The sequence below is a fragment of the Labeo rohita genome, unplaced genomic scaffold, assembly GCF_022985175.1.
Source record: "Labeo rohita strain BAU-BD-2019 unplaced genomic scaffold, IGBB_LRoh.1.0 scaffold_173, whole genome shotgun sequence".
NCBI classification, from domain to species: domain Eukaryota; kingdom Metazoa; phylum Chordata; class Actinopteri; order Cypriniformes; family Cyprinidae; genus Labeo; species Labeo rohita.
The window spans coordinates 2,473-23,986 of record NW_026127923.1 but is presented as its reverse complement, the minus strand read 5'-3'; the positions used below and the strand labels follow the sequence as shown (position 1 = coordinate 23,986).

At 40.1% G+C, this 21,514-nt stretch overlaps 1 pseudogene; it reads right to left on the bottom strand.

The window, feature by feature from the left end:
- Positions 1–965: 965 nt before the first annotated feature.
- Positions 966–20,765, bottom strand: LOC127158838 (neoverrucotoxin subunit beta-like; annotated as a pseudogene).
- Positions 20,766–21,514: the final 749 nt, after the last annotated feature.

The window sequence follows — 21,514 nt, the reverse complement described above, 5'->3', positions numbered from 1 at the left end:
CAGTGTTGAAGTTAACGAGATAATTAGGTGATTAACGAAGTGATGATTGATCATTATTGAAGACACCTGATGTTAATAAGCAGAATCACCAAAGGAGAAAACCAACATTTTTAAGCAACCATTATAGTGGTCAGTGTTTGCATTAGTTGGGCTCTTGACCCTTAAATCATCAATATTAGATCTTGTTTGGCTGCAATCACTGAGTTATAACAGCCAGACAAGCCAAGAGCAAAAGTCAATAAGATGGCACTGACTGTGCTTGACTTAATCATCATATAGTGACTTGAGTATTTGACATAGAATTTCCTTACAGATTACAAAAAAAACTGTGAACAAACGATCAATCAGTTTTGCCATAATCAGACAGATGATGAAAAAAAGTTGATCTTAATTTAGACACACAGACATGAAGAATCAGTGTGAGAATCACAACAACGGTGACCATCAAAAAGCGTGTTGTAGCCAATCAGAACTCATCCATGAGTCCCATCATGCATTGCGGCATGAATAAATGATGAGAGTTCAGAGTTGATCTGTTTATCTGAATATGCCGTTTGTCACCATTGTTGAGATTCATGGGCTGGTTCTTGATGTCTATGTGTGCCTAGGTGAAATACTTTTTTTTTTTTTTAAACAGGTTGTAAGAAAAATCTTTTCAAAATGTACAGGAAGTGCTGGATCTTCTGTGGATTGTCAAGGCTATTACAATAAGCAAAAAAAAAAAACCTAATTTAAAGATTAGACTCTAGGTGATTTACGTCAAACAATGAATATGTTAAAACATAATCACCTGGTGACTTGAGATTCAACTCAATGGGTCAAGAGCCCAACTAATGCAAACATTGACCACTATAATGGTTGCTTAAAAATGTTGGTTTTCTCCTTTGATGATTCTGCTTATTTACATCAGGTGTCTTCAATAATGATCAATCATCACTTTGTTAATCACCTAATTATCTCATTAACTGTGTATGGTACATCTGATGGTTCTACATAGAACCATTTGACAGGTGCCATATAACACTAAAAGTGGTTCCTCTATGATTACGAGCCAAAGAACCACTTTTAGTGCTATATAGCACCATTTGTTTTTAGAGTGTATATGAGGATTTATCACACACATTTATTCTGATTCATGTTCATATTCATGTGGTGAAGAGACTCTATAACATCTCACTGTTACTGATTCATCATCAGCTCAAAGCATTATGGGTACAATCTCTCATCAGTCTATTCTCATTCACCAACACAGTTTTAATGATCCTTTATAAACCCCAAACCCAGGATAGAGGTGCTGAGTGAATGTGGTTTGGACTGTGTGGATGAGGCTCATTGTGTCAGAGACACTGTAGAAGGACAGAGTTCCTGCACTCACATCCACATACACTCCTACTCTCCTGCTGATGGGCGTCACAGGGAGAACAGTGTCTATGTTCTTGTGTCTGAATGAGTAACTGGAGGGAGAGCAGAACAAACTCCAGGACTGATCATTACGTCCAAAACAACACTCATAACCCCGTCCCTTCCTGCTGATGCTCTTATATGACACTGATATATCCACACCATTATCTCCAGTCCACTCCATCTCCCAGTAACAGCGTCCACACACACTCTCTCTACACAACACCTGAGAATACACATCAAATCTGTCTGGATGATCAGGATACGGCTGTTCTGTGTCAGTCCATGTAATCACTCTGTTGTTCTCAGACAGACGGAGGCGTTTATGCACTGTGTTCAGATCCGGAGTGAACTGACGGGAATCTGATGGAGATAAAACACATCAGAATCAGGAATTATGACTGAATCATTAAATCAGACACACAAACACATCATCTATAACATGAGTCTATAAAATCACTACATACACAATCATACAAACCTGCCTGGACCTGAATGTTTATTACTCTTTATCTCTCATATGTACGTTTTATCAATGTTATCATTGTTATTTATGTCAGAGTGTTGAAATGTTGATAGATCTCTGGTCTCCTAGCAACAGTGACAGCAGCTGTTGCCGAGCGACAGTAACGACCCCACTGGACTAAAAGGGACCTCTTAAAGGGATAGTTCACACAAAAGTCAAAATTCAGTCATGAATTACCAAAGACTATAGAACACCTGACACGTGTCACTCCTATAGTTTTGAATGGGGAAACATGCAATGCTCATTATGGCCATGAAGCCCCGCCTTCTTAATGAAAGAGCCAATCGTTGATTAGTAAAGTCACTGCAGCTGCCGTTAGAGGTCCCGGTTGCTATAGAAACACAAACACTGTAGCTGTGTCTCATTACGAAGGATGCACCCTCCGGAGGCTGCATTCGAAGGCTACATACGTCATAGAGGCTGTCTCATTTCAGAAAAGCAAGTAGGACACTCCAAACGCGACCTTCGAATGCGTCCTCCTTTCACAGGAATTCGGAGGATGCATGCGGTGTATCCTTCGCTGCTACAGATAACCCACAATTCTTTGAGTCGCCGTAACCAACGGTCGTTTGTTTGAAAATAAATTGCGATGCCGGCAGATGTAAACACAAGCGACGATGTGGTGTTTATATATAAAAAGTAAAACTAATACATTTTTGTCCTCCTTTTTTCTTCTCCTATTTTCTGTAACAGATGTCAGTTGTACTTATGCTGCAGCTCCTCAAATATGCAATAAAATAAAACAAGTAAAAAACACATTCTTTTCAAATTACTTTTACAAATTTAGAAATAATTTTCCTTTATTTAATTAGTGTTAGAGCGCAACTAGGTGGCCGCGGCGTGACACAACAGTTGTCGAGTCCAGTGTAGACTGTGTGTTGTCATAGCAAAGTGATCCATCCTACGAAGGCCGTCTCATTTAATTCTATGCTTGAGGACACTCCGCATACGCATCCTACAGAGGATGCGACCTCCAAAGGATACGACCTCCGGAGGGCGCATCCTTCGAAATGAGACACAGCTTGTGTGTCTCACAGATTAACAAACAACAGCTTATTTACATAATAAGAAAGCAATTAAGACTGTCTTCATTTGTGAGTCCTTTAACATATTTGCACAATGTTTAGCCCACCCTACTGCCTGTGTGGGTATTTTGTATGCATATTATTATTATTATTATACTGTATTTATTTATTTATTTATGTATGTATGTATGTGTTTTATGTTTTCATGTGTATTATTGTACACTCTAAAAAAACGCTGGGTTAAAATAACCCAAATTGGGTTATTTTGGTAACCCAACGATGGGTCAAATATGGACAAACCCAGCGTTGGGTTATTTTAACCCAACTTGTTGGGTTAAATCTTTGACCCAACACTTTGGGTTGTTTTATTTACCTAGACTATTGACAAAAAAATACTACGTTGCTGGTTGAAAACAAACCTGAAATATTTAATAAAGAAAATAAACAATAATCAAAGAGAAGGTACACTGTAAAAAGCAACCTATAGTATCTACTCAATATAATGGGGTAAATTGAAGTAACAATTTGCACTCCGTTTGTCTATATATTTGAGTAAAGAATACCTGAATTTAACAGCTATGACAAACTAAAAAAAAGTAGATAAAGTCTACACAGCAAAAAGCCCAGTGTTAAATGAACTCTCGCGGGAGTTTATTTGAGTGTTAACATGAACACTGAAGCAGTGTCAAAGTTAATGAGGTAATTAAGTGATTAATTGAGTGATGATTGAAAATTATTGAAGACACCAAAATGTTTACATCACCATTATAGTGGTCAGTGTTAGCATTAGTTGGGCTCTTGACCCGTAGCTTTTTAATATTAGCTTTTGTTCAATTGTTTAGTTAAACTAGCCAGACAAGCCAAAGAGCAAAAGTCATGCAGTGGTGATAATTCTGTTTTAAAATAAACTTAATTTGAGCCACTGAAATCATTTAGAGTTTTATATTCTTTATTTATTACAACTGCCTTGTGGTTTCACAGCAGAAAAAAAATGATAAAGCCTGAATTTTTTTTTTTACATTTTAAATGGACTTTTTACAAGCTCCTCCAATCAAAAAAAAACAACTTTCAAAAGCTGTTCTTTTAGGCACACACAGACATCATGAATCAGCATATGAATCTCAAAAATGGTGACAAACAGCATATTCAGAAACAGATCAACTCTAAACATCACGGAAATCATCAGCTCATAATTTATTCATGCCACAATGCATGATGGGAGATATGGATGAGTTTTGATTGGCTACAACAGAAGTTTTTGTTGGTCACCATTGTTGTGATTCTCATGCTGATTGTTGATGTCTGTGTGTCTAAATCTAAAAAATGTTTATATTTTTTCCGGTCAAATAAATTTCAGAAACACCTGTCTGATTAAAGCAACATAAACAAAATACAACTCACTTATTCTGATCGCTACTTCATGACTTTGTCAAAGCATAATCAAAACCACAAAATCTCATTTCTTCTGGTTTGTCTGACTGTTGTAACTCAATTACAACACCCAAACAAAATCTAATATTAAGAAGTTATTGGTAAAGAGCTAAACTAATACAAACACTAACCACTATAATAACAAAATTAGATTTTCTCCTTTTGGTGATTCTGCTTATTAACATCAGGCGTCTTTAATAATGGTCAATCATCACTTAATGAATCACTTAATTACCTCATGAACTCTAACACTGCTTCAGTGTTCATTTTAACACTCTTGAGTATGGACTCAAACTCCCGGGAGAGTTCATTTAACACTGGGCTTTTTGCTGTGTAGACTTTTTTTTAGTTTGTCTTAGCTGATAAATTCAGGTATTCTTTACTCAGACATATAGGATAGAATCTACCCAAACAAACTGAGTGCAAATTGTTACATCAGTTTACCCCATTATATTGAGTAGATTCTATAGGTTGCTTTTACAGTGTAGCGCTTGGCTCGTCGAGTAGGGGGAGTGGCTTACTCTCTTAACTGTCACTTGATTGGATAAAATCAGTAACCCAATGTTGGGTTACACAAAAACAACCCAACACAAAAACAACCCAACTAAATGACCCAACAGGCTTAACCCAGCAGTTGGGTTAAAAAAACAACCCAACATTTTTTAGAGTGTAGTCCTAACTGTATTTGACTGTTTACTGCAGCTGCTGCGCTCTGACACACGACTGACACACATGTGCAAAACAGCAGCGAGAATTTGACAAAGTCCTTCCAACATTTTTCTGTTATTTTCTGATGTAAAAATGACACTTTTCTAATTTACTGTAGTAATTTAGCGTTTGGTAGTTTGGACTACAGGCCTCTATAATGCTACATAATCCATACAGTCTAATCACAGCGGTCGTGAGGATGACGGCAACTTCCTGTTTGGAGGGGATTTACACTGACTGTTCACACAATAACACTGTCATAACAGGTGTAAAAGATCAAAGGGAACAAAGGTTTTGTCCAGCGTTTGTATAATTAACATAAAATATGGGTGTTTCAAACATTCAAATATCAGGTTCTCATAACGTTTTGACAACGGTAGGACGGTTTGAACGCTTACAAAACATTCAGAAATCATCTTTTCATAACTTAGTTTGAATGTTAGCAAAACGTTCCTGGAACACGTTTATTATCTGGGAGAGGCAGTGATGTAGAAGCACATATTGATCTTCTCCAGCAGAGACGGGCTTCATCGCACTGTGACGTCACAATGTGACAAAAATGAAATGTTTTAGCAGCTTGACTGCAATATAAGCTGTTTTTAGACTAACACGAAAGTTACTGGATGTTTTAAGGGCCATTCCACAGAATGGGTGCCATTTCTGTCCCATGGACATTATATACTACCAAAACTACCAAAAACACTGACAATATAGCGGTCACGGATCTGGTCGGTGTTCTACGGACTACCCACCACCAGATGTCACTCTCACCTTTTCATGCTCTCTGACTGTTGCTTTGCATTTTGGACTCCATCTCCCATCCTCCACCGCGCTGATTGCGTCAGCCCCCGTGACCAATCAGGCGCTCTATAAAACCCCGGACTTTCTTGTACACTGCACGGAGTGTTGTATTGTTGTTATCTGGTCTATGTTTCCTAGTTTCCTAGTCCCCATGTTCCTAGTTTGTATTCGCGCCTGGTTTATCGTTTACGACTCATCGCCGCCTGTCTATTGGACTCTCGCTCTGGTTATTGGACTATTCTCTCTCGGATCGCCCCTATGGATAATGCTCGCTACTGTTTTGACCCTGCCTGCCTGACCATGTATCTGTCTCGTCCTTCTAATAAAAGCTTGCACGTGGATCCGCTCGCCTCTCGTCTCACTCGTATCGTAACAGAACACTCCGTCACAACAGGATCCAGCAGCTTTTCACCCGGACAATCTTCCGATGTGGACACAGACCTGATTTTAGCCAGGATCAAACAGGGACAACGTACACTCGAACAATACATCCGTGAGTTTTTGGCCATTTCAAACTATTCTACCCTCCCGGACTGTATTATTATTGAACTGTTTGCCGATGGCGTCAATGAGCCGCTAAGAGCGAGAGTGAGACGTGAGGGTCCGCGCTCATCATTAGCCGCATTTATGAACTTTGCGTTGCTGTGTGCGGGTTCGCCGTGTACCGTGGGGGTAGCGAAAGAGGAACGCGACAACGCGGACATGGCAGCCGCGCATCCCTCTCGCAGACTGGTGGTCACGCCGGATCACGACGGCACAAACAAGTTTACCGCCTGGATCGCTCGTGAAATGGCGGCCGTGTTGGAGCGCGCTCATGCTATGGTGGCGTCAGCAGAGCCCGCGCACAAGATGGCGGCGAAGACAGAGCTCTGTCAAGTCACGGCTGCCATACCAGAGCCATATAGTGTTGGAGCTGCGTTTCCTGAGTCAAGTCAAGTTGCAGCTGTATTTCCTTAGTCTAGTCAAGTTCCCAAGTCAAGTCAAATTGCAGCTGTGTTTCCTGAGTCACTGCACAAGATGGCTGCCACGCCAGAGCCACTGCACAAGATGGCCGCCGTCTCCAAGCAACTGCACAAGATGGCCGCCGTCTCCAAGCCACTCCACAATATGGCCGCCATTACAGAACCTGTGGTCAGCACCCGGACGCCACCTGTGGTCATGATGGCCCACGTGCTGGACACCCCTCTAGTGACGGTATGGGCAGCAAAAATGGCGCTCCTTCATGCCGCGGCGGCTACCCCAGAGTCAAGTCAAGACACAGAGTCAGGCCAAGTCACAGCTGTTCCCCACGAGTCAAGCCAAGTCACAGCTGTTGTTCACGAGTCAAGTCACGTTACAGGTGTTGTTCCTGAGTCAAGTCACGTTACAGCTGTTGTTCCTGAGCCAAGCCATGTTGTTCAGGAGTTAAGTCCTGTTACAGCGGATCCTCATGAGCCAAGCCAAGTTGCTGCTGTTGTTCCAGAGCCAAGTCAAGCTTCAGCCGCTGCTCCAGAGTCAAATCAGGCTACAGCTGTAGCTTCCAGGTCCAGTCAAGCTCCCGAGTCTAGTCAAGCTTCCAAGTCCAGTCAAACCAAAGTCGTCATTCCTGAGTCAAGCAGGGTCACGGGCGTCGTTCCTTCAAGGTCAAGCAACGTTTCACCCGAGCATCCAGAACCACCGTACAAGATGGCCACTAACGCCACGTCAGCCAAGCCAGCGCCTGCTCACACCACGTCAACCAAGCCAGCGCCCGCTCACACCACGTCGGCCAAGCCACAGCCTGTTAACGTCATGTCTGCTTCTTCTGAACCTGCACCAGCTGCTGTTCATGCAAGGTCATGTCACTTCACAGCTGCTGTTCCCGCAAGGTCAAGTCATGTCACAGCTGCTGTTCCTAATAAGCCAAGTCACGTCACAGCCGTTCCAGCCAAGCCAAGTCACGTCACTGCTGTTGCACTAAAGCTAAGCCAAGTCACAGCTGTTCCGTCCAAGCCAAGTCAAGTCACAGCTGTTCCGTCCAAGCCAGGTCAAGGCACAGCTGTTCCAGCCAAGCCAAGCAAGGTCACAGCCGTGGTTCCTGAGTCTAGCAAAGTCACAGCCTTGGTTCCTGAGTCAAGTAAAGTCATTGATCTCCACAAGCCAGGTCAGGTCACTGCTGATCTCCAAGAGTCAAGTCAGTTCACTACTGAGCTTCACGAATCAAGTCAAGTCACGGCCAATCTCCACGAACTAAGTCAAACCACAGCTGATCTTCATAAGCCAAAGGAAGTTACTGCTGTTCCAGAGCCAAGTCACGTCTCGTCTGACCTTCCAGAGCCCCGACACATCTCGTCTATCTGTCCAGAGCCTCACCATGTCCCGCCTGACGGCCCAGAGTCAAGTCACGTCTCGTCTGAGCGCCCAGAGTCAAGTCGCGTTTCGTTTGACCGCCCAGAGCTTTGTCACATCATGTCTGCCAGTGTGATGGCAACCGCCATCCTCAGCATCTGGGCCGCACACTACGCTCCAGAGGTCACATCTGTTCGCCAGCCAACTCCTGCGGTCACGTCTGGTCACAAGCCTGCTCCAGAGCTCCCGTCTGGTCACAAGCCTGCTCCAGAGCTCCCGTCTGGTCACAAGCCTGCCCCAGAGCTCCCCTCGGTCGGAGAAGTCGCGCCAATACCTCCTGAGGTGTCAGCTACGGCTGTACACAGCAAAAAGGCCAGAGTTAAATTAACTCTCCAGGGAGTTTATTTGAGTCCACTCTCAAGAGTGTAAAGTGTTAAAATCAGAGTGTTAAATTAACACCGAAGCAGAGTTAAAGTTAATGAGATAATTAGTGATTAACGAAGTGATGATTGATCATTATTGAAGACACATGATGTTAACAAGCAGAATCACCAAAGGAGAAAATCAAATTTTTTATGCAACCATTAAAGTGGTCAGTGTTTGCATTAGTTGGGCTCTTGACCCTTACATATTTAAAGTTATATTTTGTTTGGCTGCTTTATTTGGGGGGAAAACAACCAGACAAGCCAAGAACAGAAGTCAACAGGGGATGATGGTTATGTTTTAACCTAATCATTACTTGACCTGAATCACTGAACTCAATTTAGAGTCTAATCTCATTTAGTTATTTTCCAATAAAGGAACTATAATTCAGAGATTAGTTTCTAAAGTAGTTCAGTCAAATAATTATTGTGAATATTTAACATCAGCCTTATGATTCTACAACAGAAGATCCTGTCCATTTTTCTTTAATATACATTTTGGAAGAATTTCTTACAAGCCAAAACCATTTGTTTAGGCACACATAGACATCAAGAACCACTGTATGAATCTCAACAACGGTGACAAACGGCATATTCAGATAAACAGATCAACTCTGAACATCACAAAACAAGCTACTAAAAAGTCACATAAAAACAACAAAAACTAATGAAAATAGTAAGAATAAAATAAATTATGAAGACAATTCAACTCATAATTTATTCATGTTGCAATGCATGATGGGAGTCATGGATGAGTTCTGATTGGCTACAACATGATTTTTGGATGGTCACCGTTGTGGTGGTTCTCACACTGATTCTTCATGTGAAGAAGAATCTCTCCGCCTCCTGTTCCGCCCTGGAGGGCTGCTCCGCCTCTTGCTCCACCCCGGAGGGCTCCTGCGCCTTTTGCTCTGCCACCAGCTCCACCCGGGAGGGCTCCTGCGCCTCCTGCTCCGCCTCCAGCTCCGCGCTGGAGGGCTCCTGCTCCGCCTCCGCCCTGGAAGGCTCCTGCGCCTCCTGCTCCGCCTCCAGCTCCGCCCTGGAGGGCTCCTGCGCCTCCTGCCCCGCCTCCAGCTCCACCCTGGAGGGCCTTTGCCCAGCCGATTCTGCCTCAGTCTCCTGGCCCCCCCACCGCTCCCCTGGACTGTTTTTTCTGCTTATTCGGTTGAAGCGTCTGGAAGCCGCTCCTTGGGGGGGGGGGCTATGTCATGGATCTGGTCGGTGTTCTACGGACTACCCACCACCAGATGTCACTCTCACCTTTTCATGCTCTCTGACTGTTGCTTTGCATTTTGGACTGCATCTCCCATCCTCCACCGCGCTGATTGCGTCAGCCCCCGTGACCAATCAGGCGCTCTATAAAACCCCGGACTTTCTTGTACACTGCACGGAGTGTTGTATTGTTGTTATCTGGTCTATGTTTCCTAGTTTCCTAGTCCCCGTGTTCCTAGTTTGTATTCGCGCCTGGTTTATCGTTTACGACTCATCGCCGCCTGTCTATTGGACTCTCGCTCTGGTTATTGGACTATTCTCTCTCGGATCGCCCCTATGGATAATGCTCGCTACTGTTTTGATCCTGCCTGCCTGACCATGTATCTGTCTCGTCCTTCTAATAAAAGCTTGCACGTGGATCCGCTCGCCTCTCGTCTCACTCGTATCGTAACAATAGCATTTCTACATGTGTCTAACGCTACATTTTAACATGAAATATGTTTAAAATCCTTCAGAAATCATTTTAATTTTGCATTTTTGTGTACATACATATCCCATCTGTCCCAGCAGGCACAGGACGTCAACATGACGTCAGATTGACGTTGTACCCCAACCACTATGACGTCTATCAGACGTTGCATTTTGGTTGGAAATGAAAATCGGGTTGACGTCAGAACCCAACGTCAGGCCGACGTCAATGTCCAATGCTTAAGATGTTGGCTCGACGTTGGATTTTGGTCACTTTCCAACGCACAGAGGTGTAAAATCCAGGTTCCGTGAGTAAAAGTCCTCCCCAGTATTTTGTTCCAATCACCTGGATTTGCTAATTAGCACAGTTTTTCAACCAGGAGGACAGAGATTGGACCAAGTCCTTCCTTTTGAGTCTCAAGCAAGTCTCAAGTAAAATCCCAAGCCCCTAAAGAGTTAAAGTTAATGAGATAACTGAATGATGATTGTGTTAGTGATGAACATCTGCTGTTAACAAGCAGCACCACTGAAAAAAAGAGAAACACAAGAACTACAACTGACTTGAATCAACTGAAACAAAAAACATTTCATCTCTCAAAATCTGATTAAACATCTCCACAAACAGCATCACCAGCTTCACTCATTACTAACCAGACTGACTTTATTTCATGTCTGCAGAATCTCTTATTAAGAATTATAAGAGGTTTAGATGTTGATTTTTTATTGGTCAAGAAAAAAACACAATGTCACCATAATTGTGGTCAAGGGTTGCTTTAGATTGTCTCTTGACTCTTGAAGTAATTTAAAGTAATTTCAATACTGTTTTACTGCAAACATTTGTGCAATGCTGAATTGACCGCTTGCAGCAGCAGATTAGCTCACACTCTCTCCATAGAACTCATTTGGATAAGCATCATGAAGAGGTCTCTCTCTTTGATTTATTGAGTTACATGTAGCTATTGTACAACTGCAGTAAAAAAACCCTATTAAACAAACATCACTGTAATGGTTCAGTATTGGAAAAAAAAAACTGCATCAGCTCAGGCTTTAAGACATTAACACTTATCATACGCTCCTCAACAGTGGTGACAGTAATTAGTCATACTGCAGTGCATGATGGGAGTGTTTACTATGCTGTTACTCAACATGCTTTGCAGCATGAAGCGTTTTGTTGATTGTCACCATTGCTGAGATTCATATGCTGGTTCTTGATGTCTGTGTGTGTCTAAGTAGTACAGATGTTAAAAAATGTTTCATGCATTATACAAGTTTTAAATTTATTCACTATAACTGTTAGAAGAACATCATAGGTGCTTAACCTGCGGTAGTTTTGATTTTAGCTTTAAAATCTTAACATAAGAAGTAAAGAAAGTTATTTTGTATGTGTTCATATAAGCTCTTGATGATCATCTCACCATATGAAAGCTCTGATCTCACTGCTTTACAACAACATATGCATTGTAACAGAGAAAGATCTAACCCAGGAGTCAAGGGTCAAGAGCCCAACTAAAGCAAATACTGATCTCCACGATGGTGACATCATTTTAACCAGTAAAACGTCAACATATGATCCTCTGTAATAACAGCAGGTGTTCATCACTAATGCACAATCATCATTCAGTTATCTCATTAACTTTAACTCTTTGAGGACTTGGGATTTGCCTTGAGACTTGAGAAAGAAATGTTTTGGTCCAATCTCTGTCCTCCTGGTTAAAAAAACTGTGCTAATTAGCAAATCCCGGTGATTGGAACTAAATACTGGGGAGGACTTTTACTCACCGAACCTGGATTTTACACCTCTGACAACGCAACCTAAAAACAACCAAATATCAACGTCTAATGATGTTCAAGCTTGATGTTGTGTGGACGTTACCACTATGACGTCTATCAGACGTTGGATTTTGTTTGCCATACCTGACGAATAAATGTCAGTATTTGACATCAATATGACGTTGGTTTAAGATGTTGGCTCAACATTGGATTTTGGTCACTTTTCAACACAACCTAAAATCAACCAAATATCAACATCATTTGACGTCGTTATTGGACGTCAAATAACGTTGTCCTTAGATGCTGGCTAGACGTTGAATTTTGGTCACCTGACGTCACAACCTAAATCTAACCTAATATTAACGTCATATGACGTTGTGTGCCTGCTGGGGTGCTTTAAATACATTTATTTCAAAATAAATCTATAATATTTTAGATGAAGTACACATTACACATACTCTAACACATTCCCCCCTCTGAAAAACTGGGAAAATTTCACAAGGCACATTTTGGATCTGGATCTTCTGAAGGCAATCAAATGACTGAAAGCATGTGGTCTGATTTTCTTTTCTGTATCTTGATGATATTGTAACTGTAGCAGGGAGCGTCAATATAAATATTCTGTCCTGTTACCTAAATTACTTCTTAGATGTTACTTAAAATATTAAAGTTACTTAAAGTATTTTCATAATATTAGTACGTACTCGATGTGGCTATACTTTATGGATTTGCTTATTTTATTCTAAAATCTCAGTCCTGTTACTCATATACTCATATATCCTATACTCATCTATAGCAACTGAGTAATAGTAGCAGGAATGATTGTTTTATTAATGTAGATATTATAGGCTACATCCATATTAATCTTTTTCCCAACATTTTGTCCTTCTGTCACTGAGATAATGTTTTTGCCCAGAGAAAATGTATGATTGTTCCTGCATTGTTGTTTTATATTACATTCCTGCAAGAATGACAGGAAGTGTACTTGCAATTTCTGTCCTGTGTCAATTATGTGCCATTATTTGTTATGTTTATTATTTTTAAAATCAGTTTTAATTTAATATTTTATATTTATTATTTTTTATTTTCTATATCTTATCTCATAACCCATCCAATTCAATTCAATTCAATTCAATTCAATTCAATTCAATTCAATTCAATTCAATTCAAAAAGCTTTATTGGCATGACAAAAGCACATTTTGCATTGCCAAAGCATAAACAGAAAATAGAGAACATATACAACAGATAGTAATTTGGAACAATCGAGCAATTGAAATTGAAGCAATTTGAACAAGCAAAATTAAAGGAAGGACTTTAGAAAAAGGGAGAAAAAAAATGATAGTTTACTAAATAAGTAAACTTGTTGCACAATTTTTAGTACAATTATTAATTTGAAAAGTTTGAACTGGATTTGGACTGGAATGTCAGTTTTAATTGATCTTTTAATGGCACAGAAAGCCCTGTGAGCTTTTTCTTTGAGCTCCTTTACAGCCAAAGTAAAGTTACCTGTTGAGGTGATTTTTAGGTCGAGATAAGTGGATGTTTTTGTGGTTTCAGTGGTTCTGTGTGATAGTGTGAATGTGTGTGTTTGTCCCTGAGGTCTGGAGCGGTTCTGAAAGATCATGATTTAGTTTTTTGGAGCTTTACTGTCAGGGCCCAGGACTGGCAGTAACTCTCCAATAGGTTTAGGCTGTCCTGCAGCCCTTCTTTAGTGGGCGACAGGAGAACCAGGTCGTCTGCATAGAGGAGGCACTTCATTTCTGTGTCATGTAGAGTGAAACTTTGAGTAGGGGAGTGTTCCAGTGAATTAGCCAATTGATTGATGTAAATGTTGAAGAGGGTGGGGCTTAAACTGCATCCCTGTCTCACTCCACGCCCTTGATGAAAAAATTCAGTTCTTTTGTTTCCAATTTTGACAGCACATTGACTGGTTGAGTACACTGACTTGATCAAATCATAGAATTTCCCCCCTATACCACTGTCAGTTAGTTTAAGATATAATCCATCATGCCAGATTGAGTCAAATGCTTTCTTAAAATCTATGAAACAAGCAAAAATATTTCTTTTGCTTTTATATAATTATCAATTAATAACTGCAATGTGAAGATGTGATCAGATGTGCGACATTTTGGGAGAAAACCAATTTGACGTTTACTCAAGGCATTGTGTTTTATAAGGACGTCTAAAAGACTTGTGTTTAAGATACTGCAGAGGACCTTGCCCAGGTTACTGTTCACACAAGATGCCTCTGTAGTTGTTGGGGTCTCCATTTTTTGTAAATCGGGTTGATGAGGCCCTGGTTCCAGATCTCAGGGAAGAACCCTACACACAGAACATCATTGAAGAGTTTCAGGATGATTTCATCTCGTTCAGGATGCCGTCAACACCGCAGGCTTTCTTGGGCTCGAGGCCTCACAATTTATCTCCCAGCTCTTTCATTGTGATGGGGAAATCTAAGGGGTTTTGGTTAGCTTTAACTGATTTTTCCAAAATGTCTAGTTTTTTATTTTTTTCATTTTTATCAGAGTTTTGAACTTCAGTTAAACTATATAGTTCTTGAAAATTATTTTTCCATATCTCTCCATCTTGGATAGCCAGATCTTCTTGATTTGACTTGTATAACACTTTCCATTTATCCCAGAATTTATTTGAATTGATTGATTTTTTGATTTCTTCAAACTGGTCCTGTAGAAATTTAGCTCTTTTCCGGTGGAGTGTAGCTTTTGCCTTAGTGACTCACAGTAATGAAGGCGGAGGTTCTGGTTTTCCTGATTGACAGAGTTTTTTTTTCTCAGAGCCTTACAGTCTGAATCAAACCATCTGTCAGTGTACAGTTTTTGGTTTTATAATTGTCATATTACTTCTTTGTGCTGTCTTGTAGAATATATAATGCATATCTTTCTCTGCTTGATTGATGCCAAATTGATTTTTAAGGTATTCCTGTATTTGGAAAGAATGTAAGAGGGACTGTATTTCTGAAGATTCAATAGCATTAATGTAATTAGTGCTACTGTTTTCTGTCCATTTAAATAACATAATTGTATGCATTTGATATGGTGTGCTAATAGGACTGGGTAATGTTTCAGATTGCTTAATATAGAGGGTGATCTGGCTGTGGTCTGAGAAAGGTTTCAAGGGTTTGACTGAATGCTCTTAAAGAAGAAATATCGAGATCTGTGATTGCATAATCAACTGTGCTGCTACCAAGAGCTGAGCTATAGATGAACCGACCGAGTGAGTCTCCTCATGGTCTTCCATTGACAATGTACAGAGCCGGATTCTGACAGAGCTGCAGCAGCTGCCGTCCGTGAGAGATAACCGTTCGATCACAGTTTTGTCTAGGGGGGTGGGAAGGAAAAAATTTGACCATTACACCTATGGAATGCCCCAGGTTTCCCAAAATGGCTGAATGTTTTGAAATAAAGTTTTTCTTGGAAATAGGGTGGGTGTGTGTGTGTGTGTACACATGTGTGTGTGTGTGTGTGTGTGTGTGTGTGTCATTATTCAAATCATTTATAAGATTAAAATGTTTTCTTAGTGACTTACATTGTAGGAAGTCGTTCCTGGTCCAGTTGGTAACTGTGAAATCAATGAACAGAGTCACATTCAGTCAGTAAACAAACACAAACACACACAGCGCTGTGAGATTAATCAAATATCTTCAACTATAATTTTGTCATTCTACAAATGTTCAGTCTAATAAAGATTCCCATCACACTAGATGTGGACTTACATTGTTCAGATGTCACATTTTTGTTGAAATTGAAAACTCAGCCTTTGTTTGATGTCAAGCTCCAGTGTCATTAAATAACTCCAAAAACAGCATTAGCAGCTTCACTTATTATAAACCAGATTGGTTTTATTTCTGTCATACATTGACACAAGTTTTTATTGAAAGTAATAGTTTGGTTTGATATCACCATTATGGCAAAAAGCATTTTCTATAGTTGGGCAATTTGACTTTTGTCTCAATGTTTGTCTTTAGTTGCTGCAACTATGTTTGTTATGGCGAATACAGCCAGAAAAGAATATGATCAGAGGATGTTAGCTGCTTGCTGAAAAAATAATTTATCTGGTTCACAATAAGTGAAGCTGGTAATACTGTTTTTGGATTTATTTAATGAAGCTGAACTTCAATGATCTGATCTCATATAGAGCTTAATCTATGCAACTAATTTCATATTAGTGACTATAGAAATGCATTAAAACAGCATAAGATCCAGTGGAGTTTTAATTAAATGATCTGTAATTATGTCTGTAAATTTCAAAACATTGTTCAAAAACCATTTAAAACTACTGAATACTTAGACACACACAGACACCAAGAATCAGTGTATGATTCTCAACAATGATGACATGCTTCATGCTGCAATGCATTCTGGGTGCATCATACAAAACTCATCCAGGGCTCCCAGAATGCATTGCAAGCATGTCATCATTGATTCTTGATATTTGTGTGGATTTCAATCTGTAGGAGCATTGTTTTGCTGTAATAAGTTAAAACCACAGATTAGACTAAGTCAACATCATGTGATGATATTTTTCGTGTTGTTTTTGTTTTAATAAACACAGGTACAGCAGCTAAAGGGAAATCTGTCTAAAAAACAAGTTAATCTGGTATGTAATAAGTAAAACTGAAAATGCTGTTTTTGGAGTTATTTAAAGGGGTCATTTGGATGCCCATTTTCCACAAGTTGACATGATTCTTTAGGGTCTTAATGAAAAGTCTCTAATATACTTTGGTTAAAAATTGTCAATGGCTTTGTAAAACAACACCCTTTTTACCTTGTCAAAATCAGCTCTGCAAAAATCATCTCATTCTAAGGGGTTGTTCCTTTAAATGCAAATGAGCTCTGCTCACCCCACCCCTCTCTTCTCTCTGTGGAGTGACGAGCCTGTTACTTCAGGTGCATTTAGCCGCGTTTAGCCACTAAACTTGCTAACTAGTACGTTATTAGGAAAGGTGATTGCAGAGATTCCAATCCCAACCCTACAGAGATCTTCAGATGATACCAACCCTGTTATTAATACCAATTGATACCAATTCTGCTACTAATTTATGGTGTTCTTTGTCTGTTTGATTACGTCATTAATTGATCTTTACCACACATCTCTGCCATTTGTACATCAAGCTACTACTACATATATTGTGAGTTATACTCACTTATGATACCTGTAGGGTATCAGAGCAAATCAGACCAGAACATTGATCAGAACATTGTTAAAACCAACGAGCCAAATTCCACAAAGAGGCCCAGACTAACCAGACCACGTCATAAATCTGTCCATGATACCTTGGCGCCAGTCACCCTGAAGTAAGCTTAACCAACCAACGTTGAACAGCTTTGAACAACTTGCAACATTAACACAATTATTGATAAACCCAACTCAGGAAGGAGATTGTCAATTTTTGGGCAAGAAACCCAAGACCACTGGTCAAAGATACACAGCAAAATCCCCAGTGTTAATTGAACACTCTGAGTGTGGACACATATAAACACTGAAGCAGTGTTGAAGTTAATGAGATAATTAGGTGATTAACAAAGTGATGATTGATCATTATTGAAGACATCTGATGTTAATAAGCAGAATCACTAAAGGAGAAAACCAACATTTTTAAGCAACCATTATAGTGGTCAGTGTTTGCATTAGTTGGGCTCTTGACCCTTAAATCTTTAATAGTAGATTTTGTTTGGCTGCTGTATTTGAGTTGAAACAGCCAGACAAGACAAAAGTTCAAGTCACCAGGTGATTATGTTTTAATATATTCATTGTTTGATGTAAATCACCTAGAGTCTAATCTCTAAATTAGGTTTGTTTTTGCTTATTGTAATAACCTTGACAATCCACAGAAGATCCAGCACTTCCTATACATCTTGGAAAGATTTTTTTTTACAACCTGTTTAAAAAAAAAAAAAAGTATTTCACCTAGGCACACATAGACATCAAGAACCAGCCCATGAATCTCAACAATGGTGACAAACGGCATATTCAGATAAACAGATCAACTCTGAACTCTCATAATTTATTCATGCCGCAATGCATGATGGGAGTCATGGATGAGTTCTGATTGGCTACAACACGCTTTTTGATGGTCACCGTTGTGATTCTCACACTGATTCTTCATGTCTGTGTGTCTAAATTAAGATAAACTTTTTTTCATCATCTGATTGATGATGACTGATTGCAAAACTGATTGATCTTTTGTTCACAGTTTTTTTTGTAATCTGTAAGAAAATTCTATGTCAAATTCTTAAGTCACTATATGATGATTAAGTCAAGCACAGTCAATGCCATCTTATTGACTTTTGCTCTTTGCTTGTCTGTCTGTTATAACTCAGTAATTGCAGCCAAACAAGACCTAATATTGATGATTTAAGGGTCAAGAGCCCAACTAATGCAAACACTGACCACTATAATGGTTGCTTAAAAATGTTGGTTTTCTCCTTTAGTGATTCTGCTTATTAACATCAGATGTCTTCAATAATGATCAATCATCACTTTGTTAATCACCTAATTATCTCATTAACTTCAACACTGCTTCAGTGTTTATATGTGTCCACACTCAGAGTGTTAAATTAACACTGGGGATTTTGCTGTGTATCAAGCACAACCCTAATACAGGTGACAGTAATAACTCAGAGAAAGAAACTCGACAGCAGAGGAAATGGACACATGCTTGGTGACTTAGCAAAACCCTGACCATCACCCACAGCTGAGTGATGTCATCTTGATTATGCCTTTGTTAGTAAGTCCTATCCCCGCCATGTACCTAATACACCTAATGGGTGGTTATTAATATAGTAGCTGTTCAAATAATGAATATGCTGCTGTGTGAACAGGACAGTTTGGTGGTTACACCTGTTTAATTCTAAATGCTGATTGTTTGAACACAGCAAATGTTTTGAGGAAATTAAAATAAAAAAGAAAACACTGTGCAGATGACACTTACTTGAAGTGAGTGTAGGACTGACAGTTTCACTGGCTTCACTCACTCCCACTTTACCCAGTATCCTGTAGCGGATCAGGTACTGCTTTCCAGATAACAATTCAGTAAGGCTGAAGTCTTCATCAGCTGTGTCAATGACAAGCCACTGTTCCTCAGCTCCAGAATCTGCTTTCATCTGCTTGTACTCCACTCTGTACTTCACTGTTTCTCCAGTTGGGGACTTCTGCAGTTTCAGGGAAACAGTTGAGTCCAGGACATTCTTCACTACTGGTGGGGGCGGCTTGGACACGGGCTGGAACTTTGTGTCTGTCAGTTTCCCATTTTCATACAGATAGATGGAGGAGCCTGGAATGGTGGGATTGGAGATGGCAGATATAATGAATCGGACACTCTTCTCATTTTTATTGGCCTCTGAAAATCTCTTGAAGAGATGTAAGTTCTCTCTCATCTTTACAATGACATCAGGATCTTTGAACCACTTCCTGATGTCTGATCTCACAGAAAGCAGGGTTTGTTTTCCATCAAGCTCTTTAAACTTGTCAGATTTTAGAAATGCTGTCAGGGTTGAAAGATATGGGTCTTCATATTTTAGAGATGTGAAGGTCAAGCACAATGTTGCATGAATATCAGGATCAAGAAGGATGGCGTTGAGCCCGTCTGAATCTACTATGTTGATCTCATTCAGTGTCTTGCTGTGATTATTCAACAAGTACAGTTCAGACTTTGCATCATCTAACCATTGGTTAAGTAAGTCAGCATTAAAAGGGGAGCTGCTGTGTATCTTCAGGATGTCTTCCAGGGATTGTTTCTCCATACCTCCTCCTCGAATGGCGGGCAAGACCCTGGCTAGTGCTTTCTAAAACACCATCTTGTAAATGCTAAATGAATCCTGAAATAAGCACAGCCTTTCTTTGATGTCACTGAAAACATTTACCTCTGTTCTTCCGCACAGGTCATTGCATGTCCTCTCTACCTCGCACAGCCCCTCCATCATATCTCCAATGTTGGAAATCAAACGTGTGCTGATTTCTCTCTCCAGCTGAGCTGCTTTTGTATCCACTAGACAAAGAGGATAGAGCCAGACTTTTATTGGCACTGCATTCTGAGGATTCTCCTTCAGTAGAGTGGGGAGCTTCTTGTACACGTCTAGGGCCTCCATGTACGTTGTGGGATTCTGCTCAAGATGGAAGTCACCATGAAATGTGCAGCTGATATTCTCAGCCACCTTCTTATCCTCATCCGTCATTTTTACAGCTCCTTTTCCCTCAATGGAAAATCCAGGGATCTTCTTGACCATGATATTTAGTTCTCCCCCAATCTCCTGCTTGTTTTCATCTTCTGCAAATGAGCGATCAAACACCATGAAGGCCTGAGCTCCGTACAGCACAGCCGTGACCACATGAGTTGCAGTTTTCTGGTCAAACACCTGAGGGTAGGTGATCTCGCCCAGCTGAGTCATAGTGAGTTGTTCAAATCTCGAGGTTTCACTGTAATGCATTGTTACTCTGGACTGTTGGTTGGAGGATTTGGTGTTTCGCAGGAACTTGGCAGATCCTCCCACCTCCACCAGCCCCCCCAAGAAGCTTGCCTTCAGTGAAGCACTTACATCTAGGAGATTGGACTTACTAGAGAGAGAGTCAGAGCTACTGAACTTCAAATCTGTCATGGGCTGTGGACGACTGTCCAAATCTTCTCTCAGTGATTTCTTATCCCACAGAGTAACACCTGAAATGAGAAGTGTTTTTCACGGTTATGTATGAGGATACAATGTACAACCGAAGTAAAAATGCATCCTGTATCTGTAAGACAATTTCAAACTATTACATTTTATATTTGTGTGCTTAATAAATATATAGTCATATAGCTTTTGTGTGTGTGTGTGTGTGTGTGGTTCCTCTACTGCACTCTATTATGCAGCCCTATATGCTGTTTTCCGTTTGGAGATAAAACTTAGGTAGGTAGTAAAGTAATGGTGTTTTCAGACTAAAAACATGCTAGCAACATGCTAACAACTTGCTAATCATGTTAGAAACATGCTAGCAACTTTGTTAATCATGCTAGAAACAGACTAGCAACATGCTAGTGCCTTGCTAATCATGTTAAAAGCATGCTAGTAACTTTGCAATAATGCTACAATCATACTAACAACATGTTAATTATCTATCTATCTATCTGTCTATCTATAATCTGACCATTAATATCTATCTATCTATCTTATATATATATCTGACAGATTGTCAGAGGTGTATAGTCCAGGGGTCAGAAAGTAAAAGTCCTGCCATATATTTGTTCCACCCATGAACTGATGAAATGATTTCACCAGAGGTGGAACCAAGTCCTTCTGTTCAAGTCACAAGCGAGTCTAAAGTCAAACCCCAAGTCCTCAAAGAATTAAAGTTAATAAGATAATTAAGTCTGTGCTACCATAATAATAATGTGCAAACACTTGTTGTGATACAATATTGCTATTTACTTTGAATTACTAAAAGGGTC